Source organism: Zalophus californianus, chromosome 3, assembly GCF_009762305.2.
Source record: "Zalophus californianus isolate mZalCal1 chromosome 3, mZalCal1.pri.v2, whole genome shotgun sequence".
Lineage (NCBI taxonomy): Eukaryota > Metazoa > Chordata > Mammalia > Carnivora > Otariidae > Zalophus > Zalophus californianus.
The window spans coordinates 187,348,821-187,375,177 of record NC_045597.1 but is presented as its reverse complement, the minus strand read 5'-3'; the positions used below and the strand labels follow the sequence as shown (position 1 = coordinate 187,375,177).

General features: G+C 39.7%; 1 protein-coding gene across 6 annotated transcripts in view; it reads right to left on the bottom strand.

Moving 5' to 3' along the window:
- Nucleotides 1-26,357, bottom strand: part of DIS3L2 (DIS3 like 3'-5' exoribonuclease 2) — a 437,114-nt gene that overhangs the window by 329,639 nt on the left and 81,118 nt on the right. For 2 of the 6 annotated variants that reach the window (XR_003519033.2, XM_027588748.2), the window contains exon 1: nt 26,250-26,349. The exons of 1 other annotated variant lie outside the window; for it this stretch is intronic. The gene's annotated coding sequence lies outside the window, so the exon portion shown is untranslated. Of the gene's footprint in view, nt 1-8,875; nt 8,934-26,249; nt 26,352-26,357 lie in introns of those variants that run through there. 3 more of the 6 variants (XM_027588754.2, XM_027588752.2, XM_027588751.2) reach the window with 3 other exon arrangements.

The window sequence follows — 26,357 nt, the reverse complement described above, 5'->3', positions numbered from 1 at the left end:
ATAAGCTTGACCCCAAAATACTATGAGGTGGAAACTGCTTCATTTTTCAGCAAACAGCTTCATTTGTCATGTGTACTTTGTACAGGATTACATTATAAATTCAACCTCATGTTTCTCTCCCATATTTTATTACTATGATTAAAGTCATCTACAGAATTACCAAATTGGAACAAATAAGATTACAAAATAAGATTATGCTTTAAAGACTTTCATACCAAATGTCACTTTCAACCCCCTGAAATTTACTCTATTCTCTCTTTTGGGATAAATGTGCAAACTTTGGAGACAAATTTTAGAAAAAGTAGCTTAAGGCTCGGGTCAAACACAAGTACCTTTAGAAATAAGAAGAAATTTCTTTTTATCCAGTGAGGAAGGAACAGAGAAACTTGTGGACTCTAAAAGAATAGGGACCAAATAAAGACTTCATTTTTTTTAACAGAAATCAGAATCTCTTTAGGCAAAGGAAGGTACCCATTGGTGTCAGAATTCATGCTCAGCACCAAATAGCAAAAGAAAGCATCTCAAAAACATACAGGGTTTTATTTCCATAATGTGTGAGCAGTCAGTCACACTGGAAAATCTCTGCCGTGATCAGTAAACTTGGGCAAACACAGAATAAAATAATATTCTCTCTCCTGACATAATTCAGGGCAATATTTCAGCAGCACGGAAAAAGCCACTCTAGAAGGTATTAGAAATCGTGACATGTATTGCATGAACTCCTAGTCCATGCTATCAAATAAAGTCTGTCTGCAATCTTTTCACTTTTCTTCATTACTTTTTGGAGAGGTTCTTTTATTTTTTCATTTTGGAAATGTAAACACACATACAAAATAGAAAGAATAAGTAATAAATGCATGCTCATCACTCAAATTCAACAATTACCAATAAATAGCCAATGTTTTTCATCTACTCCTACACACACATCCCCCATATACACGTATACATACTAAATTATACTGAAGCACATGGGAAGACTTTTAAATTCCCTTTTAAGAACTCTAAATTACAGGTCATAAATGGCAAAATATTCTATTCAGCAAACAATTCAGTGACAGCTACTGTTATCCCTTAAGGCCTTTACTTACATAAAGCATAAATTTAATGGAACAAGGTTATCATACAGGTATAATCCAAATTTCAGGCTGTGATACAGAACAGCTACTTAATAATAAAGCTGAGAATATAATTCATCCGCTAGCTATATGCATAATTTAAATGGTAATCAAAGCCATTATCTACCCACAAACACTAACCTCAAAATTAATAAGACAAAGGAAAGAGTTGCAAAGCTTACCCACATGGCAAATTTTACCATGGCAATTTAGAAAAATGTCTAGCTTTTAGAATCTATAATCAAGATGAACAGAATGACTAAAATATACAAGAAGTGAAAGTAATTTTCCCTAGGTTCATATTACATCAAATGTCAGTTTTCATGAAAAAAAATTTTTTTTTCATTTTACACAAGAGATTATTACCAACCTGGCTTCTGTGTTAGTTCTTTATTTTTAAAACTCTGTCCGTTATATCATTACTTTCTTCTTGGGGAAATGTGGCTACACCAATGCCTACCCTCAGGGCTGCAGCCACGGACATTTGGAATTTACTCTCTACGGGAAGTCCTCGCTGAGGACCATGCTCCCGCCTACAACACAAGGTGCTTCTCATGCACTGCAGACACTCCCGAGGGAAGACATGCCAAGTCACAAGCAGTTGTAATGTCCCCTCAAAAATGACAATGAAGATTTCTAGCATTATTCAAGGCATCTGGAGGAATGCAGGACACCAAATTCCAAATGGCAAAAAGATGAAGACTGAATCCAGACCACAGATGGAAAGATGGGGAGAACTGAATGACCCCTAAGCCAACTTGTCAATTTCGAATCTGGTCTGTCAGCTGAGCGTCCTGGACTGGGGGACCTCGAGAGAGGCCTCCCAAGACAAACTGATGCTAGCCCTCCTTTCTGTAGAGAAACTATGGTTCACATTCACACCATTCAACAGAAGTGAGTTTGAAAGATGGTGACTCTAGGGTTTGTGGCTTTTCAAAATTCTACATTTCCCAGATAGAAACCTCTACCACCCACCAGGGCATTATCGCGGATTAACAGTTAATCACTTCAGGTAGAGAGCAGAAAAATAGGACAATCCAAGGAAGCAAAGAACCAAAAGAATTCCAAGAACACTGAAAGGCAACTAAGACCTGCAGCATTTCTTCTCCTTGCTGCTTCAAAAGCAGAACTCAAAACAGCAGCACCGGAATCCCTGCTTCTCAGGGAGACAGACAAACCTGAGGTCTAGAGGCCCCGGGGAAACAAGCTGGTCCTCTACTTCCACTCCAGACCTCCAGTTTCCCAGTGTGGATGCAACCCTTCTGAGCAGAGAAGCAGAGTATGGGACACTAACTCCACAGCCAAGTTCAGAATCTTCTGATTATTTTAAAACGTCAGACGGCCAATGTTCAATTTGTCATTTATCGGGAAGCTACGTCACTAAGATCTTGCTATCTCTAGATGCACATAAAATATAAGGCTTATGGGCGCCTGGGTGGCTCAGTTGGTTAAGCGACTGCCTTCGGCTCAGGTCATGATCCTGGAGTCCCGGGATCGAGTCCCACATCGGGCTCTCTGCTCAGCAGGGAGTCTGCTTCTCCCTCTGACCCTCTTCCCTCTCGTGCTTTCTATCTCTCATTCTCTCTCTCTCTGAAATAAATAAATAAAATCTTTAAAAAAAAATATATAAGGCTTATATTCATACACAGGCTTTGTGCAAATTTCACTAATCCAGACGTGAGGAAATCCAAAGTTATGATTCCCACAGCAACTGTAATCTTGGCAAACCCAGACTCATGTATTCTGTACTACTTCAGATGGTAGTGACCTTAAAAGAAACTCAGAATAAAGCACATTTTAATCTCCACATCTAATCACAAAGAAAAACTCTCAGATCAGAGATTAGAAAACCGCTTTCCTTCAGGGATAGTGGAGCTATTTCTTTGAGACAATTAACAAAGACTGGACCAAGCACTGAAGAATGTGCTGGAAGAAACAATCCTTACCTGGCCTGAATGACAGGGGCCCGGCAACTAACTTAATAAGGTTTCCTTTAAGCTCTCATTTCTGATTTGCTAAAACAACCAACTGGTGGCATTTAAACTTCATTTCAAACATTTAACACTTTCAAAAAGTACCCTAAGTGCTAATCGGATGCAGAATAGGCTCAATTTTAGCCCCCACTTGAGGTAACAGATGAAACATTTGAAGCCACCACAAAATGGATTATTTACTAGAAAAGAAGTCAAATAATACTTGGTCATGTCCATTAACATAGAAGATGGTTTCACTGGTCCTTAGTTCAAGGTTAAAATGCCAGTTTCTAGAAAGCTAGGTGCCACCCAATAAGCTATAAGATTAATGGAAGACAGCAGAGCTTAGTGGTTAAGAGGCTTCTGCAGCCAAAATGCCCAAGTTTGAATCTTAGTTCTGCCACTTAAAGCTGTGGCTCTGGGCATGTTACTTCACATCTCTGTGCCTCAGCTTTACCATCTAAAATGGGCCGATAAACCTATCTTGCAGAGCTGTCGGGAGTACTAAATAAGGTAATATAAGTAAAGTTCTCACAAGAGTGCCTGGCAGATAGTAAGCACTCAAAAAGCACTTGCTATTATTAACGTAAGGTCATTTATTTTATCTTTGCAGCAATCTATTTTTTTTCATTTTTGAGAGAGAGCATGGGGGTGGGCGGGGCGGAGAGAGAGGAGAGAGAGAATCCCAAGCAGGCTCCATGTTCAGCTCAGCGCAGAGCCCGACATGGGGCTCATTCCCACAACCATGAGACCATGCCCTAAGCCAAAACCAAGAGTCAGACGCTCAACCAACTGAGACACCCAGGCGCCCTAGCAGCAATCTTCATTTATTTGAAAAACCAGCACCCACACTAAAAAAGACCAAAAAATCTAAAAATACCATGATGGTAGTACTTTAATCAGTCTCTATAGCACAACAATAATAAATGACCTCACCTCCTCTTGCCTCCTTCCTCTACCCATCCTGCTAACTAAAGACAGAGTCCAAACATTTCAGCTGCTTCATAATCTGTTGGCCCATCTGGGCTTATTGTCTTCCCTACTCCTATTATAACCTTCTGCTTCAGTCAAACTAGTTTTCTCACAAGCCTCTAACGATATCTCGTACTCATTCAACAAACATCTAAGAATCCATGGAGCCAAGCACGTTACTGACATGACATGAAAAGCTTCTGCCCTTAAAAAGCTCACAGGAGGTGGGCGCCTGGGTGGCTCAGTTGGTTAAGCGACTGCCTTCAGCTCGGGTCATGATCCTGGAGTCTCAGGATCGAGTCCCGCATCGGGCTCCCCGCTCAGCGGGGAGCCTGCTTCTCCCTCTGATCCTCTCCCCTCTCATGCTGTTTCTCTTTCTCTCAAATAAATAAAATCTTAAAGAAGAAAAAAAAAAGCTCACAGAATATAGCAGAAAAAGACATGTAAAAAATGGTTTCAGTAGAAGAGAACTACAGTCACGAAAGAGCAAAAGTAAGGTAGCTGCACGGAGAGGAGCTGGTGAGCTCTGTTGGTGAAGAGGTCCCCTCCAGGAGGGCTTCACAGGGGAAGGCTTGTGAGAAACCCTCAAAGATGAAGACACTGAGGAGAGGGTCAGAGGACAAACAGCAAAAAGCATGGGCAAAGAAATTCTAGGTAATGAGGTGCAGCTGGACTGCCGGGGAGCTGATGGAAGCTAGAAGCTGGAAAACAGGGAGAAGCAAAAGGAGTCTTGTCCCAAGTCAGAAGCACTGGGGTAAAGTTCTGCCCTGGAATCACCAAAGAATGTTCAAGGGCCTCATATCAGATCTGCATGTTACCCTGATCACTGCAGCTGCAATTCAGAGGCTGATTGGGAAGGAGAGACTGGGGACTGAAAAACCTATTAAGACAATTGGAAGGACCCAGGTAGCAATAGGGATGGAAAAAAGGGAGACGGGTTCAAAATACAAATTAAGAACAGAATTGGTAAGACTTGGTATGAGCATAAGAAGAGGGGAAATCTAGGAGGACTCAGAGGTTTTCTAGCTCTAACAACTGAAGAAATAAAAGAATGGTGATAACACGTAGGCAGGGGGAAGAGTACATGACGCCAGATGCAGAGCGTGGGTCTTTATTCTAAGAGCAATGGAAAGTAGGACAGGGACAGAACTTTAAAAAAAGGTAAAAACCTAAATAGATCTTTAATCAGAGAAGAAACCAGAAAACAGGGCACCTGGGTACCTCAGTTGTTGGGCGGCTGCCTTCGGCTCAGGTCATGATCCCAGGGTCCTGGGATCAAGTCCCACGTCGGGCTCCCTGCTCGGCGGGAAGCCTGCTTCTCCCTCTCCCACTCCCCCTGCTTGTGTTCCTGCTCTTGCTGTCTCTATCTCTGTCAAATAAATACATAAAATCTTAAAAAAAAAAAAAAAAGAAAGAAACCAGAACACACTGCCAAAGATCCACACACTCCCCCCAAATCGCACAAGATGGTTTGAGAGACAGGTAATTTCAATGTTATGGAAGCTCTTCAATTTATTCTATGAGGCTAAACAACCCCAATACCAAATCTGACAAAGAAAGAACACACACACTCTCTTTTACACACAGAACTACAGAATTTTTATTATAAACAAAAATGCAAAACCCAATATAAAAAAATAAAATATTAAGTCCAACATTAAATTTTAAAAAAATTATAAAACATGAATCCATGGTAGAGATCTGTTAACATATTCATTAGGTTAGTAAATTAATGGAATGGAACCAAATCATCATGAAGATAGAAGCCAAAAGGCAGGTGTTTTATTTTGTTTTGTTTTTTTACTTGTTGCAAGGATTACTATCAAAGTGCATGCACTTGAGCCAGAGACCCTGGTCGCTTGTGTAGCATACTACCTACACTGCTTCTGAGTCCACCAGCCAGCCAGTGGCCTAGACTCCAAGCTCTAACAATATGCACCCTACACCCATTCTGAATTAAGACTTCTCAGTAAACTAGGACTAAAAAGAATGTTTTTCTAATGCAATAAGATGAATTTATCAAGGAAACAACACCTCTTCTGTAGTATTCAGGCCAAAAACAATACATAACTTGAATTTAATCATGAGGAAACATCAAACAAACCAAATGAGGAACATCCTTAAAAAAAAAAAAAAGAGGACTCTATTCTTCAAAAATATCAATGTCACAAAGGACAAAGGCTAAAAGAATATTTCCAGATTAAAGAAGACAAAGGAAACAGGACAACTAAATGCCATGTGTGACCATAGATTAGATCCTGCACTAGAGGGGGAAAGATGCTAAAAGATGCATTACTGATCAAATGATAAAACTTTATTTGTAATAGCCAAAAACTGAAAACAACCCAGATGTGCCCTTCAGCAGATAAATGGTGAAACAAACTGTGGTACATTCATGCCATGAAATACTACTCACAATAAACAGGAATGAACTATTGATATATACAATAACCTGGATATGCTGCAAGGGAATTATGTGGAGTGAAGCAATCTCAAAGGTTACATACTGTATGGTTCCATTTATAGTATTCTTGAAATGACAAATCAGAGAGATAGAGGAGAGTGTCAGGGTTGCCAAGGGTTCAGAAGGCAGAGAGGGAGGGAGATGGCTGTAGCTATGAAAGGGTAGCCCAGGAGATTCTTGTGCAGGACCTATTTTGTATCTTGACTGCACTGGTGGTCACACAGATCTACAGATGTGATAGAATACACACACACACCAGTACAACTAAAACTAATGAAAGCAAAATAAGATGGGTGGATTGTATTGACATCAATTTCCTAGTTGTGATATTATAGTTACACATGAGGAAACTGGGTGAAATATCCACAGGATCTCTCTGTATTTTTTCTTACAACTGCATGTGAATCTACAAGTATCTCAAAGTAAAAAGCTTAATTTAAAAATAAAGTTTAAAAAGGAAAAAAGTTAAAACAAAAAAAAACTTATAATCATGAAACACTAGAAGCATTCCTATTAACTTCAAGAGTAGGAAAAGGATGCCAGCTGTTATAGTGTTATTTAATATCATTCTAAAGGCACTAGTCATTGCTATAACCAAGACCATATAAACATTAGAAAAGAGCCAAAAGATCAATTATAAATGAAATCCTTGCTACTTAGAAAATCCAGCACAATCAAGTGAAAAAGTATTAGAATGAGTTCAGTAGTATCCAATATCCAAATACAATATACAAAAATTAACAGCCTTATTATATCCCACTAATACTAAATTAGAAAACTGGGCAATAAAAAACTTGATTCTATTTTTAATTCTTTACCTAAGTCATATATAACTATTTTTTAAATATCTAAAAAACTGTCCCAGGAATATGACTATGCGTCTCTAATAAGCTTCTCCAAACACATTCTCCAATTCTCCCCACTGAGCACCATATTTGTTCTCTGATTTGCTGTGTCTCAGTCTCTAGTCCAACCTTCACTTCAGAAGCCAAAAGCTAAAAAGTAGATTCAAAAATGTCTTCCAGTTCCCCAAGGCCTCAAATACTTTACACAAGTCTAAGTCAGTTATAACAGATGAGGATCTAAGGTTCCTTCCAGCTCAGAATCTCCATCCTGCTAGGAGCCAAAATCCCTTTAATCAGTTCCAAGAGACTCAGTGTGAGTTCTTGTGCAGCCCTCAGGACCATCTCTCCACTTCATGAGGCTTCCCTCTCCCAGGAATTCCAAGTTCTTAGTCAGTGACACTCACTCGAGAGTACACCCACATTAATCCATCCATTTTTAGTCCAGGCCTCTCACAGTAGCCCCCATTTCAAACTCCAGCCATTTCTAAACCACTATCAGCTAATCCATGTCTTCCAGTGGATCCCCTGTGCCATATATCCTCTGTGAAAGCCAAGACAGTTTTTCACTCTATAGACAGAAGTGCTTCTGCCTATAAGCTCCAGGTCTTCAATATACAAGAAATAACCTCAGTTAAGAAGCAAGACAAGGGGCGCCTGGGTGGCTCAGTTGGTTAAGTGTCTGCCTTCAGCTCAGGTCATGATCCCAGGGTCCTGGGATCAAGCCCCGCATTGGGCTCCCTGCTCTGCGGGGAGCCTGCTTCTCCCTCTCCCTCTGCCTGCCGCTCCCCCTGCTTGTGCTTGCTCTCTTTCTGTCAAATAAATAAATAAAATCTTAAAAAAAAAAGGAAGCAGCAAAGATAAATAAATAATAAAGCTAAGAAACACATCTAACTTTGTAAATAATGTAGGAGTAAGGTGTCAATTCAGATCAGTGGAATAAAGATAGATTTCTCACTAAATGGTGGTGGAACAATGGTCAACTACATAGGGGAAGGAAATGGACTGCCCCACACCAAATCTGATGGATTAAAGAAGTGACCACAAAATATGAAATGATAAAAAGATTAATAGATTCAACTGCAAAAAATTAAAATATGTAAGTATTGAACACACACCATATCATATCATAAACAAATATAAAAGCAAATATCTTGCTTCCCATGTTAGGTAAACTACTCCAAAGTACAGAAAAAGATGAGGGGTGCCCTGCTGAGCAGGGAGTCTGCTTCTCCCTCTCTCTGCCCTCCCCCCAACTTGTGCCCTCTCTCTCTCAAATAAATAAATTATTTTTTAAAAATAAGTCAGAAACAGTAAACATTGTACTTAATGGTGTAATGTTAAAGTTCAGAAAGGATATCACCAACAACTCAACACTGTACCAGAGAGGTCCTCGCCGATGTAATCAAAAAAGTTGGTAAGAAGAAGAAATACTGGAAAAGAGACTAGGTTTTCAATATTACAGATAATATGACTATCTATCTAGAAAATCTCAAAGGATATACTCACAATTTATTAAGACTCATGATTTCAGCAAGAATGCAGAAAGGGTAGATCCAAATAAACAAATAAGTTATCACTAACGTTCCTATATGCCCACAACAATCTAAAAACAAGACAGAAAGAAAGATTAATTCTAAGTAGTAACCAAAATCACAAAATGCCTGAGGATAAAATTAATAAGACTGATACAAGTTCTAAATTAAATTTTTAAATTATTTTTTTAAAACACAGAAGACCTAAACAAAGAAACAAACCCTGCTCTAGACCAGAAAGACACAAAATTATAAAGATGTCAGCTGTAAATTAATTAAAAAATTACAATGTAACCACAATTAAATTCAAATCATGACTTTTTTATAGAAATTGACAATCTCATCTTAACAATCAAATGGAAGAAAAAAGGCAAAGGATGCAAATAGACATTACTCCAAAGACGATATATTCATGGCCAAAAAATTCATGAAAACATGTTCAACATCATTAGCCATCAAGAAAATGTAAATCAAAACCACAATGAGGTTCCCTTCACACTCACTCAGAAGGCTATAACAAAACAAAACACAAACCAGAAAATAATAAATATTGGCAAGGATGTGGAGAAAGTGGGACTTTCATAAATTCCTGGTAGATATGTAAAATGATTCAGCCACTATGGAAAACAGACTGGAAGTTCCTCAAAAAGTTAAACATGGGATTACCATATGACCCAGCAACTCCAGTTCTAGGCATATGCCCAAAGAGTTGAAAATAATTATCCAAACAAATACTTATACACACATGTTCATAGCAGAACTATTCATAATAGCCAAAAGGTGGAAACAACCCAAATGTCCCTCAATGGATAAATAGTGGCATATACATAAAATGGAATCTTTTTAAGCCATAAATAATGAGTGTATCTGAAAGAAGGAACCCATGCTACAAGATGGATGAATCTTAAAAACATTATACTAAGTGAAAAAAACCAAACAGACACAAGGTCACATATGATTCCACGTATATGAAATATCCAGAATAGGTAAATGCACAGAGACATAACAGAGATTGGTGGTTGCCAGAGGACAGGGAGAAGGAATAGGGAGCAACTACTGAATAGGTATGGGGCTTTCTTTTGGAATTAGAGATGATGACTGTACAACACTGTGAATGTACCAAATGCCACTGAATTGTTCCCTTTAAAATGGTTAATTTTATGATATGTGAATTTCACAACAGTAAAAAAATATTTAAGTATCAAATGGAAGAGAAAAATGTACAGAAAGATGGAAAATATTTGCAAAGAAAAGAGTAACAAGATTTGCTCTATCAGATTGAAAAACATACTATGAAATAATGGTTATTAAAAGAGTATGATATTCAGTACCCTTACCTTGATGAGCACTGAGTAATATACAGAATTATTGAATCACTATATTGTATACCTGAAACTAAAATAACACTGCATGTTAACTATACCAGAATTAAAATTTTTAAAATAACTTTTAAAAAGGAATATGACATTTACTTGAAATAGGTAAAGACATATAAGAAAATAGTCTAGAAAAAGACTTTTAGAAAATTATTTTATTTAATAATTTTATTATTTAAAACAGTTTAGAAGGGGCGCCTGGGTGGCTCAGTCGGTTAAGCGGCTGCCTTCAGCTCAGGTCATGATACTGGGGAGCCTGCTTCTCCCTCTCCCTCTGCCTGCCACTCTGCCTACTTGTGCTATCTATCTGTCAAATAAATAAATAAAATCTTTGGAAAAAAAAAAGTGTAGAAGGGGCGCCTGGGTGGCTCAGTTGTTAAGCATCTGCCTTTGGCTCAGGTGGTGATCCCAGGATCCTGGGATCGAGCCCCACATCGGGCTACCTGCTCCATGGGAAGCCTGCTTCTCCCTCTCCCACTCCCCCTGCTTGTGTTCCCTCTCTCACTGTGTCTCTCTCTGTCAAATAAATAAATAAAATCTTTAAAAAAAAAAAATCTTGAGGTTATGTTCACTTCAATCAATCAATCAAGATAATGGCACAACTGGCTATTTAGAGAAAAATAGTTAGATCCCTATTACTATACATAAAAAATAAGACTGTAGTTGGCTTAAAGAGCTAAATGTTAGATTAAGAGAAAATATAGGGGGAAAATTGCTTAAAATAAATGGGTAATGAAAATCTTCTTAGTTAAGACAAAAAAATGCAGAAACCATAAAGAGACTCAAATTTTTAAAAATAAAACTTCCATATACCAAAGAAGCCATAAATAAAGACAAAACAATAGACTTAGAGAAAATACTGGCAACATATAAGAATTCAAAGATTAAGGGGCACCTGGGTGGTTCAGTCAGTTAAGTGTCTCCCTTCGGCTCAGGTCATAACCTCCTGAGGGTCCAGGGATGGAGCCCTGAGTCAGGCTCTCTGCTCTGCGGGGAGTCTGCTTCTCCCTCTCACTCTCCCTCTGTGCTCCTGCTCTCACTCTCTGTCTCTCTCAAATAAATAAATCTTTAAAAAAAAATCCAAGGATTTATATACAGAATATGTCAAGATGTCAAGACCTACAAATCAATATGAAAGAAGCAACCCAATTAAAACAAAGTTAAACAAACAAACAAACAAACAAAAAAGAACAGACAAAAGATAGGAACAGTCAAAAAAAGAAATACTGAAATTTAATTGGCCAGTCTTCACACAGGCATGGTTATTATTCTTATGTGCAGTCAGGATAAAGAACCCCAAAACCATACCTATTTGAAGAATGGGGAGTGTCCGGGCTGCCCAAGGTAAAGTAGAAGGGGAAAGACAGGAAAAATGAGCCATCTTCAAGGACTTCTACCCACTCACTAAGGTATGGCCCTCAGAGATGGGTTCTGGAGCACATGGAGATGGAAGGCCTTAAAGGAAACTGGCTTATTTGTATCCAGTCAGAAAGCATTACCTTTTTTTTATTTCTAAAAGGCAGAAACATATGAATCTTATTCTTTATGAGACTGTGAGGAAAATTATTAAGAAATAAATTTATGTTCCTAAGTACAAGCAGGCCAGGATTCATTATTGTCACAATGTGACCAGAGCAGACACACATAATGTTCTAGGGAGAAGCAAATCACTGAAAAATATCTGTATTGTGATTCCATTCTACAAATTTCAAAAACATGCAAAATTAAAAAACAGTTTAAGGATACAAAGGATGTGGTTAAAGTATAAAGAAAATACAAAACTCAGGTTACCTCTGAAAGGGAAAAGGGGTAGGATTAAAACCAGAACACAGACCTTCAACAGCAATGACAACATCTTTTCCTACACTGGGTGCTTGTTACATGGATACTCATTGTCCTGTTAATTCTGTATACCTTACATATATTTCTCATACCTTATTTTATAACTTCTCAGTATATAATAAAAGACCATAATTTAAAAACAAACAAACAATGTGGGATTAAAAAGGCACAGCACAATAAGCCAATCAGAGAAAGACATGTATCATAGGACCTCACTGATAGGAGGAATTCTTAGTCTCAGGAAACAAACGGAGGGTTGCTGGAGTGGAGTGGGGTGGGATCAGAACCCATCTCTGAGGGCCATACCTTAGTGAGTGGGTAGAAGTCCTTGAAGGTGGCTCATTTTTCCTGTCTTTCCCCTTCTACTTTACCTTTGGCCGCCCGGACACTCCCCATTCTTCAAATAGGTATGGTTTTGGGGTTCTTTATCCTGACTGCACATAAGAATAATACCATGCCTGTGTGAAGTGGGGTGGGGAGGGATGGGGTGGCTGCGTGATAGACATTGGGGAGGGTATGTGCTATGGTGAGAGCTGTGAGTTGTGCAAGACTGTTGAATCACAGACCTGGGCGCCTGGGTGGCTCAGATGGTTGAGCGTCTGCCTTCGGCTCAGGTCATGATCCCAGGGTCCTGGGATCGAGTCCCGCATCGGGCTCCCTGCTCCTTGGGAGCCTGCTTCTCCCTCTGCTTCTCTCTCTCTCTCCCTCTCTCTCTCCCTCTGTCTCTCATGAATAAATAAAATATTAAAAAAAAAATCACAGACCTGTACCTCTGAAACAAATAATACATTCTATGTTAACAAAAAAAAAGAAAAAGAAGATAGTAGGGAGGGAAAAACGAAGGCAGGGAAATCGGAGGGGGAGACGAACCATGAGAGACGATGTACTCTGAGAAACAAACTGAGGGTTCTAGAGGGGAGGGGGGTGGGGGGATGGGTTAGCCTGGTGATGGGTATTAAAGAGGGCACGTATTGAAAAAAAAAAAGGAAAAAAATTCAGATATAGAGATATAACATTACATTTTTGTACATCAAATATAAGGTTATATTTTGAAAAAAAACTAATGATGTAATTAATGTATGGTGACTAGCATAACATAAAATAAAATTTTTTTTAAAAGGCACAGCATACAGCCAATGATCTCGTAACAGCTTTGTTACGGTAACAGATGGTAGCTGCACTCGTGGTGAGCATAGCACAACGTATAAAGAAATTGGATCATTATGTTGTACACTTGAAACTAATGTCACATTGTGTGCCAACTATACTCAAATAAAAAAGTAAAACAAAAAAACACTGTACAGATTGCATGTAAAGACATATATGGTCTCTTAATTCTAGATTCAAAGTCTGCCACTGAAAATCTGCTTGGTTCTGTCATCTTCTTCTAAGTAGATACCTTTTAGGAGTTAGCAAAATCCTTGATTTTCATCTTTTCTTCTGAAGTTGCATTAGCAAGGAGATTCATGGGTATAGGGAGAGTTTACAGCGAAGGGCCACGCACTCTTTGATCAAACTCACTGAGAACCACTAGCAGTCACTTCCGGGAGCTCCAGCAAAGAGGGCACTTGCCAGAACTCCAGGGTAAAAAAGTTTGCATAAGAAAATTAAAAGCGGGGCGCCTGGGTGGCTCAGTTGGTTAAGCGACTGCCTTCGGCTCAGGTCATGATCCTGGAGTCCTGGGATCAAGTCCCGCACCAGGCTCCCTGCTCGGCAGGGAGTTTGCTTCTCCCTCTGACCCTCCCCGCCTCTTATGCTCTATCTCCCTCTCATGCTCTCAATCTCTATCTCATTCTCTCTCAAATAAATAAAATCTTTAAGAAAATTAAAAGCATTGCAGGAAGAATGATGCAGTGTGAACAGTAAGACATTTTTCCATTAATTAGTTTTTCATTGACTGAAATTCAATGAAACCGTGGTTGAAACTTCAGCTCCCGATTTAGATACTGTACAAAGATGAGAGTGAGTCCAGTTGAGCACTTGCGGTGTCAGAGCCAATTCTGCATGTAGTGGGCGCTTGTGAGTTCAAGGACAGTGCCACATGTACTCCTCCCTACCAGCCAGAACTAAAAAAGTCCCAGGGAAACAGGCCTGGGCTCTGCCCACAACACTATCATCTGAGCATTCCTTTCATTAGAACAGTACAAGATTACACAATGACCCTTAAGTTGAAGCAGGATTCTGGATGCCTGAGGAAGTGGGATACTCTTTGCGTATGGCAAGCTGACTGCTGAGACAATCGATAAATGAATTAGCACAAAGTATGCTGACTTCTTTGGAAGGAATTTTATGAATACAAGATTTAAGACTTCTTATATAAGAAACAGTGCAATCACAAGTAATAATAAAGTAGAACCAAGGGTATTAGAGTAAGAAAATGTTATTAATCAATCAATAAACCTGTGAATTATATATAAGACTGTACTAAGTAATGAAAAGAAATTTTAAAAGACACCATCCCTGTGTCAGAGGCATGCAGCAGCTGGAGACAAGATATATTAAAAAGTGGTGTTAAAGCCAGACATCAAAAATACTCAACAATTCAGTCCAACCTCCCTAGTCATCTGGTTTCCATATTCAAACCCAATTCAGCTAAACCCATGCCCCAATCTTCCAAACCCACACATTGCAATACACTCCTCTTCTCCTCAAATGCTTCACCCTCATTAGAACCACCTGCAAAATCTCAGGGTGTCTGGGTGGCTCAGTCGGTTAAGCTCTGCCTTTGGCTCAGGTCATGATCCCAAGTCCTGGGATGGAGCCCCGCATCGAGCCCAGCCCGCATTGAGCTCCTTGCTCAGCGGGGAACCTGCTTCTATCTCTCCCTCTGCTGCTGCTCCCCCTACTTGTGCTCTCTCTCTCTCTCTGTCAAATAAATAAATAAATAAAATTTTTAAAAAAAGAACCTGCAAAATCTTACCTGTCCTTCAGGTTTCATCCCAAAAGCTTCCTGCATCCTTAGAAGTCTTTTTAATCTACATACTCCCTTATGATTTTGCATAATTCTTCTCTATTATGGCGCCTTCCCTACTATTTTTTAGTTCTGTATTTGTCTTATTCCTCCTATTGAGGCAGGAGTAACAGAAAGAGCAGAAGTTGTGAAAAACCTAGATTTAAATCTGAACATTATCTAACCCTGACCAAACCAAACTACCTTTCACAAGCCTGTTTCCAAACATACAAAATAAATTATTAAATATCTTGCATTACTTTATTTTTTTAAGATTTTATTTATTTTAGAGACAGAGAGAGAGCAGGGGGAGGAGCAGAGAGAGAGGGACAAGCAGACTCTGCACTGAGTGCAGAATCTGACGCGGGGCTTGATCCCACAACCTTGAGATCGTGACCTGAGCCGAAATCAAGAGTCGGATGCTCAACCAACTGAGCCACCCAGGCGCTCCACATTATTTTCTTTAATAAATAGGGTGTGTGAGACAGAAAAAGAGAAAGAAAAAGACAGAGAAAGACAATGTAGAAATGTATGGAAATAACAAAAAAAGACAGTAAAGTAGTAGTTATTAGAACTGTATTCCATATGTTCAAAAAGAGGAAAGATTGAACGGGTTAAGAGACATCAAAGATATTGAGGCACCCGGGTGGCACAGTCAATTAAGCATCCAACTCTTGGTTTTGGCTCAGAGAGTGATCTCAGGGTCTAGAGATAAAAAACTATGATGCCTGAGATGAAAAATACCTTGGATGGGACTAACACCAGATTAGACACTACTAAAGAAAAAATTAACAAACCTGAAGATAAAGCAATAGGAACTATCCAAAACGAAAAACAAAGAAAAAAGACAAAATTTTAAGAGAGCATCAGTGAGCTAGGAGACAACTTCAAGCAACCTAATATATGTGTAATTAAAAATCTGTAAAGTGGGGAGGGGAAGTGGAGAAAGAAAAAATATTTGAAAAAATAACAGCCAAAAGTTTTCCACATTTGATAAAAACTATAGAAACACAAATCTAAGATTTTCAATGACACAAATCACACAAAAAGGAAAACTATACAAAGACACATGATAGTTAAATTGCTTCAAAGTAGTTGAAAAGGAAAATTGTAAAAGGCAGCAAAGAAAAAAAGACACATTAAGTTATAGAGAAATAGAGATAAGGATATCAGATCTCTTGTCAGACACAAGCAAGGTAGAAGACAGTGAATCAAAATCCTTACAAGAGAGGTGCCTGGGTGGCTCAGTCAGTTAAATGTCTGCCTTCGACTCAGGTCATGATCCCAGAGTTCTGGGATCGAGCCCTGCATCAGGCTCCATGCTCAGTGGGGAGTCTGCTACTCCCTCTCCCTTTGCCTGGAGACAAGGCTTGCTTGTGCTTGCTCTCTCTTCTCTGTCAAATCAATAAATAAAATCTTTAAAAATAAAATTTTGGGGGTGCCTGGGTGGCTCAGTTGTTAAGCGTCTGCCTTCAACTCAGGTCATGGTCCCAGGGTCCTGGGATCAAGCCCCGCATCGGGCTGCAGGGAGCCTGCTTCTCCCTCTCCCACTCCCCCTGCTTGTGTTCCCTCTCTTGCTGTGTCCCTCTCTACAGCTTTCCCACTCTACAAAAATCTTTAAAAAATTTTTTTAACAAAATTTTACAATTCCAACAATATTTAAAAAAAGAATACATCAGGACTAAGTAGGGTTTATTTCAAGAATGCAATGTTAGTTCTAATATCTGAAAATAAACGTAATTCACCATATTAAACTAAAAATGAAAAACCATATGATCACCTCAGTAGACTCAGAAAAAGCACTTGTGAAAATCCAACTTCATTTCTGAAAAAAACGCTCAGCAAACTAGGAATAGAAGGAAACTTCCCCACTGACAAAGGGCATATATAAAAAGTCTACAGCTATCATCATACCTAATGGTGAAAGACTGAGAGCTTTCTTCCTAAGATCAGAACAAGACAAATATGTCTGCTCTCACCACTTCTATTTAACACCGTACTGGGAAATATATCCAGTGCAATATGAAAAAAAATAGAAGATTGGAAAGGAAGAAGTAAAACTGTATTCACAGGTGACATAATCTTTATATAAAAAATCCAATGGAATCTATTTTTAAAAAGCGAATGGAGGGCGCGTGGGTGGCTCAGTTGGTTAAGCGACTGCCTTCAGCTCAAGTCATGATCCTGGAGTCCTGGGATCGAGTCCCACATCGGGCTCTCTGCTCGGCAGGGAGTCTGCTTCTCCCTCTCACCCTACCACCTCTTGTACTCTCTCTCTCTGTTTCAAATAAATAAAATCTTAAAAAAAAAAAAAGCCAATGGAATGAGTGAGCATAACCTAGTTGACAGAGAAGATCAATGTACAAAAAATCAATCATATTTCTATACGGTGGCAACATCAAAGATAAAAATTTGAAAAACCACTATTTCAAGAGCATCAAAAAATACAAACTACGCTATGCTATACACCTGAAACTCACATAACACTGTATGTCAACTATACTTCAATTAAAAAAATAATAAATTAGAAAATAACATATGAAATACATAGGGATAACAATGGCAAAAGATGTACAAGATTTGCCCAGTGAAAACTACAAAATATTGCTGAGAGAAATAAAAGAAAATCTAACTAAATGGAGACTATAGCATATACATAGATTGGAAGACACAATATCGTTCAGACGGTAATCCTCCTCAGGGCACCTGGGTGGCTCAGTCAGTTAAGCGTCTGACTCTTAGTTTTGGCTCAGGTCCTGATCTCATGGGTCGTGGGATCCAGCCCCGCATCCGACCCCACGCTCAGGGGGAGTCTGCTTGGATATTCTCTCCCTCAGCCCCTTCCCTACTTGCATTAGCAAGCACACATGTTCTCTCTCTCTCAAATAAATAAATAAATCTTAAAAAAAAAAAAAAAGATGGTAATTCTCCTCAAACTGATCTATAGATACAATACAATCTCAAATTCTCAAGCAGACTTTTTGGAAAAGCTGACAAGCTGACTCTAAAATTAATATAGAAATGAAAAAGACCTCAAAGAGCCAAAATCTGGAAATAGAACAGCAAAGCTGGAGGACTTATCCCATCTGACTTCAAGTCTTATTATAAAACTATAGTCATCAAATCAATGTAGTATTGGCATCAAGCCAAATAGATCAATGGAACAGAAAAGAATCCAGAAATAGAACACATATATAAGATTTTCAACCTACTTAGAAGGCAATTTATTGAAGGAATAGTCTTTTCAACAAATGATTCTAGAACAATTGGATTCTACATGTGAAAAAATGAACTTTATACTTTTTACTATACATAAAAATAACTCAAAGTGGATCATAGATCTAAATCTAAAACCTAAAACAAAAACTCCTAGAACACAGGAGAATATTTCAGTGGTATTAACCAGGAAAAGATTTCTTAGGTAAAGCAACAAAAACATCAATAAAATAAAAAAATTATAATTTGGACTTTATCAAAATTAAGAGGTTTTGCTCTTCAAAAGACACTTATAAAAGAATAAAGAGACTAGGAAAAATATCTACAAATCCTATGGCTGAAAAAGAATTGACATCCAGAATTTATAAAGAACTTCTAAAACTCAGTAATAAGAAAACACAGAACCCAATTAAAAATGGACAAAAGAGGGATGCCTGGGTGGCTCAGTCAGTTAAGTGTCTGCCTTCGGCTCAGGTCATGATCCCAGGGTCCTGGAATCGAGTCCCGCATTGGGCTCCTTGCTCAGTGGGGAGCCTGCTTCTCGCTCTGCCTCTGCCTGCCATTCCCCCTGCTTGTGCTCGCTCTCTCACTCTCTCTGACAAATAAATAAAATATTTTTTAAAAATGGACTAAAGATTTAGACACTTCACCAAAGAAGCTATATGGAAAACAAATAAGTTCATGAAAAGATACTCAGCATCACTAGTCATTAGAGAAAGACAAATCACCACCACCATGAGATATCACTACACATCTATTAGAATGTCTCAAGTTAAAAAGACTGACCATACCAAGTGCTGACAAGGATGTGGAAGAACTGGACCTCTTATACACTGCTGGTGGGAATGCTAAATAGTACCTGGAAAACTCTGACAGTTTCTTTCAAAGTTAACCATACCATATAAAGAGAAATAAAAGTATACGTCAACACGAAGACTTATACACAAATTTTCATAGCAGCCTTCTTTGTTACTGGAAACAACCAATATGTCCATCAATAAGTGAATGATTTAGTAAACTGTGCGATACACTCATACAAAGGAGTATTACTAGCATTAAAGAAGAATCAACTACTGATGCACTAAAACACAAATGAATCTCAAAATAATTATGCTGAGTCAAAGAACAATAACTACATACTGTATGATTCCATTTATATAAAATTCTAGGAAATTCTAGGAAGTGGAAATTAACATAGTGACAGGGCGCCTGGGTGGCTCAGTTGGTTAAGCGACTGCCTTCGGCTCAGGTCATGATCTTGGAGTCCCGGGATCGAGTCCCACATCGGGCTCCCTGCTCAGCAGGGAGTCTGCTTCTCCCTCTGACCTTCTCCCCTCTCATGCTCTCTCTCTATCTCATTCTGTCTCTCAAATAAATAAGTAAAAAATCTTAAAAAAAAAAAAATTAACATAGTGACAGAAAGATCAATGGTTATGTGGGATGGGGGCCAAGGAGCCAGGGATATGAGGAAAGCTTTGGGAGTGATGGATATATTCACAATCTTGTTTGTGATGATGACTACATACACATGTCAAAACTTACCAAATTGGGGGCACCTGGCTGGATCTGTCAGTGGAATGTGCAACTCCTGACTTCAGGGTTATGGGTTCAAGCCCCAAAGTGGGTGTAGAGAATACTTAAAAAGCTTTAAAAAAAAATTGTTTTTAACTGTACACCTTAAATACACACAGCTTATAATATGTCAACTATTCCTCAGTACATCAGCTTTTAAAAAATATAGTCTTAACCAGTAATTAATAATCCTTCAAATACAAATTGGGCCCTAAATAATTAATGTAAAATTATTCCCTATTAATACCGTGCATTTTAGTCATAAAATTTAGAGGGCATCCTTACTTCCAAACTATTAATAAAGACTGATTTAAACTGGCAAAATTCAGTAAATCATAAAGAAAACAAATGTCTTAATGGAGCAAAAGAGCTCTGAACAACTCAAATTTATTTTTTCATTTAAAAAACTTAAAACAGGGGCACCTGGGTGGCTCAGTCGTTAAGCGTCTGCCTTCGGCTCGGGTCGTGATCCCAGGATCCTGGGATCGAGCCCCACATAGGGCTCCCTCCTCCCCGGGAAGCCTGCTTCTCCCTCTCCCACTCCCCCTGCTTGTGTTCCCCCTCTCACTGTGTCTCTCTCTGTCAAATAAATAAGTAAAATCTTTAAAAAACAAAAAAGACTTAAAGTAACTAAAAATAACAAACCATGTCAATTGTTGCTTTTATTTTAAGTAGGATTAAATAAAAATAATAATGTGCTATTATCTCCTCCCTGGTATCGTAACTGCTGCTATAGTTTCACATTCAATCCTTTAAAACAGATTAAAGCCGACCATGGCAAAGAGAAAGAAGCAACTGTTTCCCATGTGGAGAAATGCTCTCTAAATGAGAAGTTAAAGAGAAATGTCTGGGGCCTTTCTCTGAATTCCTCCTAGCACCTAGACAATCACTACAAACGTCTCTTCCTCATCAAAGCCTAAGGGGACTTAGAAACAATCCAATTTTATCAAAGGAAACCTGCCGAGGAACCTAAAGAGCAGAGTTCCTCAGTTAGCATCATATGATTTTCTGCCTCCTCCTGGTTTGGGTACCCAAGCTCTCCATTCTACCAGATACCCCAACAATATTTTCCTTCATTTTAAAGATTTTTTTTAAACTTCCTACTGTATCAGCCTACTTCATTACTTGCCCTTTTCTATACAGTCCCTATGGTATTTATGTTGATATGCTTGTGCCCAGCATTTATGCTGAAATCAGAACCTGATTCAAAGAAGTAGCATGATGCGGTGCTGTGGAAGGAATATGGGCTCTGGAATCAGACAGACATGGGTGCATACTTTGGTCCTCCCACATATTGCCTCGACTTGAAGTAAACTCCCTGAGCCTAGTTTTCTTATCAGTACAAGAGTCAAACCATCTTTCTCACTGGACAACAATTGGTATTAAATGGCATACGGCATGTGAATTATTTGACACAGGAGGGGAGAGGGCTCCAGAAATAATAGCCTCCATCCTCTTCTTTCTTTTCTAATTAGAAGGCATTTTCTGAGGCAAGGTACCTCCATCAGCCCTTATCAGCCCCAGGTGTCATCAGTGACATTTTCACTGTACTTTGGGCCCATTAAAGGCCTTCCCTGCCACTGTGAACACTGTCTCTTGTCTGCCGACATTAGTGGGTCCCAGAGGCAGCTGTATTAGAATGTAAGAAAGGAATTAAAAGTATTTGGATGTTGGGGCGCCTGGGTGGCTCAGCCGGTTCAACATCTGCCTTCGGCTCAGGTCATGATCGCAGGGTCCTGGAATGGAGCCCCACATTGGGCTCCCTGCTCTGCGGGGAATCTGTTTCTCCCTCTCCCTCTGCCTGCCACTTCCCCGCTTGTTCTCTCTCTCTCTGCCAGATAATAAATAAAATCTTAAAAAAAAAAAAAGTAGTTGGATGGTACTCCCATGTTCATAGCAGCATCACTCACAATGGCTAAAATGTGGAAGCAGCCCAAGTGTTCATCAAGAGATGAACAGAAAGGCAAAATGTGGTATATACATATAATGGGATATTATTCAGCCTTTAAAAAGGAGAAAATTCTGACATATGCTACGATATGGATGAACCTTAAGAATATTATGCTAAATGAAATAAGCCAGTCATAAAAAGATAAATACTGTATAATTCTACTTCTGAGGTACTCAGAGTACTCAAAATTGTAGAGACAGAAGGTAGAATAGTGGTTGCCAGAAGCTGGGGAGAGGTAATACAAAGTTGTTTAATGCACATAGAATTTCAGTTTTACAAGATGAAAAATAGTTATGGGGGCGCCTGGGTGGCTCAGTCGGTTAAGCGTTTGCCTTTGGCTCAGGTCATGATCTCAGGGTCCTGGGATCGAGCCGTGCATCAGGCTCCCCAGGGAGCCTACTTCTCCCTCTCCCTCTGCAGGTCCCCCAGCATGTGCTTTCTTGCTCTCTGTCAAATAAATAAAATCTTAAAAAAAGATGAAAAATAGTTATGGAGATGGACCGTGGTGATGTTTACACATTACGAAAGTAATTAATACCTCTGAACCATACACTTAAAAATGGTTAAGACAGTAAATTTTACCACAATAAAAAAGAAACTCGAAAAATAAGTTCTTTGTACTAACAGTTGACTAAACCTGACCACTTCCAGCCTCAATGTGAGACTTAATCGCATAATTACAACTTGGGGCATCAAGTTCTTGCTATGGTTCCAAAATAAAATGCTATCTGAAAAGTCCTTGTCAGATCCTTCTATGTCCCATAATGTGACACAAAGGAGGATCTCGTGCAGCTCCACCACCCTCCATTTAATAAAGACAACAAGAATTCTGGCTGTCTCCCTGACATCACCAGTAATGGCACAGATGGCTGGACCTCAGAGGGATCTATGGAACCATGCCAGGCCCACTCACAGTCTGACTTGTGCATGTGCTCAGTAGTATTTGCATGAAAATGAACTTTACTTCCCACAGCAATTCCCCATATAAAACAAAAAAATTTTCTGAAGATTCAAAGGACATTCTAACTGGATTCTATAAGGCTAGTTCTACAACACTGCAGGAATGCAAAGTCTAGGACAAATTGGGAAACTGCAAATAAAAGTTTACAAATCTCCCCCACCCAAGAAAATGCTTTGTTATACTTTTTTGTACTTAAAATACTGAGCCATCTCAAAATCATTTTCAGTCCAATACCCAAAATCAACTGGTCTGAAGGCATTCTGAGATGAGTACTATAAGATGTGGTACAAATAATGATTCTTAAAAAACATTTACAGCAGGGGTGCCTGGGTAGCTCAGGCAGTTAAGCATCTGCCTTTGGCTCAGGCCATGATCCCAGGGTCCTGGGATCGAGCCCAGCGTTGGGCTCCCTGCTCGGCGGAGAGCCTGCTTCTCCCTCTCCCTCTGCCTGCCGCTCTGCCTATCTGTGCTCTCTCTCTCTCTGTCAAATAAATAAAATCTTAAAAAAAAAAAAAACAGCATTTACAGCAATAAAACTCAAATGCACCAGAAGCTGGGGAGGGGCGGTGGTAGAAATAGGGAGTTGTTCAATGGGTACAGAGTTTTAGTTTTGCAAGATAAAAAAGTCCTAGTGTAAATATAGTTAACATTACTGAACATACACTTAAAAATGGTTAAGAGGGTAAGTTTTATAATATGTGTTTTTATTACTACAATTAAAAAGAAACAGTCATAGGGGGACCTTGGTGGCGCAGTTGGTTAAGCTTCCAACTCTTGGCTAAGCGTCCAACTCTTGGTTTCAGCTCAGGTTGTGATCTCTAGGTCCTGAGATCAAGCCCCACCTCCAGCTCCAAATTAGGCAGGGTCTGCTTAAGACTCTCTCCCTCTTCCTCTAACCCTCCCTCCCACCATGTGCTCTCATGCGCGCATTCTCCCTCAAGTAAATAAATAAATCTTAAAAAAAAAAAAAAAGTCACAGAAGTTAGCGCCCTAGCAGTCATACTGATGCAAAAATATTTCAAATCAACTAACCTCTACTGTCCAATACTAATCCCTAAAGCTCCTTTTGTCCCAACTAAATAAATAAATAAAATGGACACATCTCGCTGGTAGGACATGGAAGCTTCTCTAACTACAATAAAGCCGAGGGAGCATTAAGGAAATAAGGAAGAAGACAATACAAATACTAAGCAATGGTAGAAATACAAAGCAGACTATTTAAATCCAATCTGTGTCATCCCCATCTGCAATCCAGCCTAAGTCTCTAAGTAAAACTGTATAGAGACTTCACCTTATTCCAAAAATAAAAACTCCTCAACTGCTTACAAGGCCCACCACACCTCTCCAACCCCCTCTCCCACCAGATTCTTCAACACTCTTTCTGTTCTCTACATAGAGCTGTACCCTAAATCCCCAGTCCTCCCCATGAACCCCACCATCTTTGCCCTTGCTGTTTGCTCTGACTGGAACACTCTTCCTTTCCTGTGCATCCTTCAGATCTTAGTTCAAATGTCTTTCCAGTGACTTCCCTTAAATCAAATAGTGTCACTGTTGCAGTTTTACATTCATGTGATTATTTGGTATCCTCTGCTGAAGACAGGGGCCAGAGATGCATTTGCTCTCCCCTTCCATTTCCAAGGCCAAACACGGTGTACCCAATAAGCAGTCAAATATCTGTTGAACAAGTGAATAAATGGGCACTAAACTTATAAGAAAGCAATGAAACATCCTAAGAGGTTTCCTTAATGAATCTTTGGAGGATGTCCAAAGCAATTAAGCCTAAAATCCCTATGCAACTCTTAAGGAAAAAAAGAAACCTCTCTGGCCCTTCTATGTCCCTAGGCAAATGCTGAGCCTCGAAGGCTGGTAAGTAAGACACACAAATACACACACACATCATAGATAAAGCAGAATTACTACTTGCTGAGCAAATTGTTTTTGGCATTTCTTGATACAATGCCTGCTACATAGGGGGCACTCTGGAATACCTGTCAAATGAATAAAGAGCAACATTTCACAGGACTGGTGAGTATATATGAACTAGTAACTAACTCTATTGAAAACTGCGGTGACTCGTATAAAAGTAAGACCGTCACAGAAGCAAAGGAGTCAATCTCTTAAGTGGGAAAGCCCCCTACTATAAGCCATACTTATTTAGATCTCAAACAGGAAAAAATGCCAGATTTGTACTAAGAGTGAAAGAAATAGATACTGCCATCAAGTAACCGTAGAGCTTTAAAGAAAAACTACAAAATGTCACTTGGAACTATTTCCCAAAACCCTTAAGAACATAAGAAACTATTTAGGATTCCCTGTCCCCTCCAACACAAATATAAACTATCTATACTTTAGAGAGATAATCCATAAACATAATACAGAAAACTCCAGCCCACACTGCTCTCTCCTCCCTCTGATTTTGCCTTTAAACAAATGCTGCTTTATAGTTTTCCCAATAATTTAATCTATACACTCTTATTTTATATCCTTTCACATAATAACACTGTGGGTGCTTATTAAATACTTACCGAACTGATAAGAAATTATACTGCGTTAAATAATGGATTTTGGTATAGAAATTCCCGCAAATATCATTCCTGAAATGTCATTCCTAAAAATTTTTCATATGCCTCAGTTTTAGCTCCATCATTAGATTAAATATAAAGTCGTTATCCAACAATGTTCAAACAAGGTTTAGGGTTTTCTTAGTACCACATCTACAAACTCAATTAAGGGAGGTTTTCAGTGTCATGGTATCTTTTCAAATGTAAGCCAAAGATATTAACAACACCTGTCCTACTTCAACTTAGCAAATTTCTCTTGAAATTTTTCCCAAACTTAATCAGTCCCAGGGAGAGTTCCTTCTGTAGAAAATTGGAAGACACAAAATCTAAGCTACATGATACTAACCGCACACCGCTAAAAACAGAAAACCTAATCCCCGGAAAAGGATCAGTTTAAAATGTTCAATTACATGAGTTTCCACGGTCAACAAAGCAGATAAAATACACCACTTTGGAAAGCGCAAAGCAGCAGGCAAACAGCAAGTGTTCTAGTTAAGTGGCTGCTGTTCAAGGCTCCTCAAACGCTCCATCCCTGCCAGTCCCAAGCATCTGTATCAGGACCCATAAGAACGCGCCCACAGGGGACCCGAGCCTCGGGAAGCGTCCTCTCCACAGCAACAGGCACTGTTTAATTCGGGTATTCCTATCCGCGCCCCTAAGGGGGCTACAAGGGAGGGCCGGCGGGGCCGGGCGCGAGGAGCCGAGCCTGGCAGGCCGGGTCGGCGGAGAGCTGGGGGCTTGTGGTGGGCAGGGGCGACGTCGGAGCCGGGCAGCGGTGCCAGAAGTGGAGGGCGCTCGCCCGGGGCCGCTGCCGCAGGTGCCCCGCCAAGAGCTGCGGAGACCGGGCAGGCCAGCCCCGGGGCCGGTCCAGGAAAGGGGTCGAGGTGAGGCGCGCGGGACGGGGGCGAGGAGGCCTCACCGTTGCTCCCGGGAGGCTGGCGCCGCTGCGGTCCCGCAGTTGCTAAGGAGAATGCTCTTCCGGGTCAGGGGCGCGGCGGTATAGAGAGCAACGGTGGCCGGAAGGGGC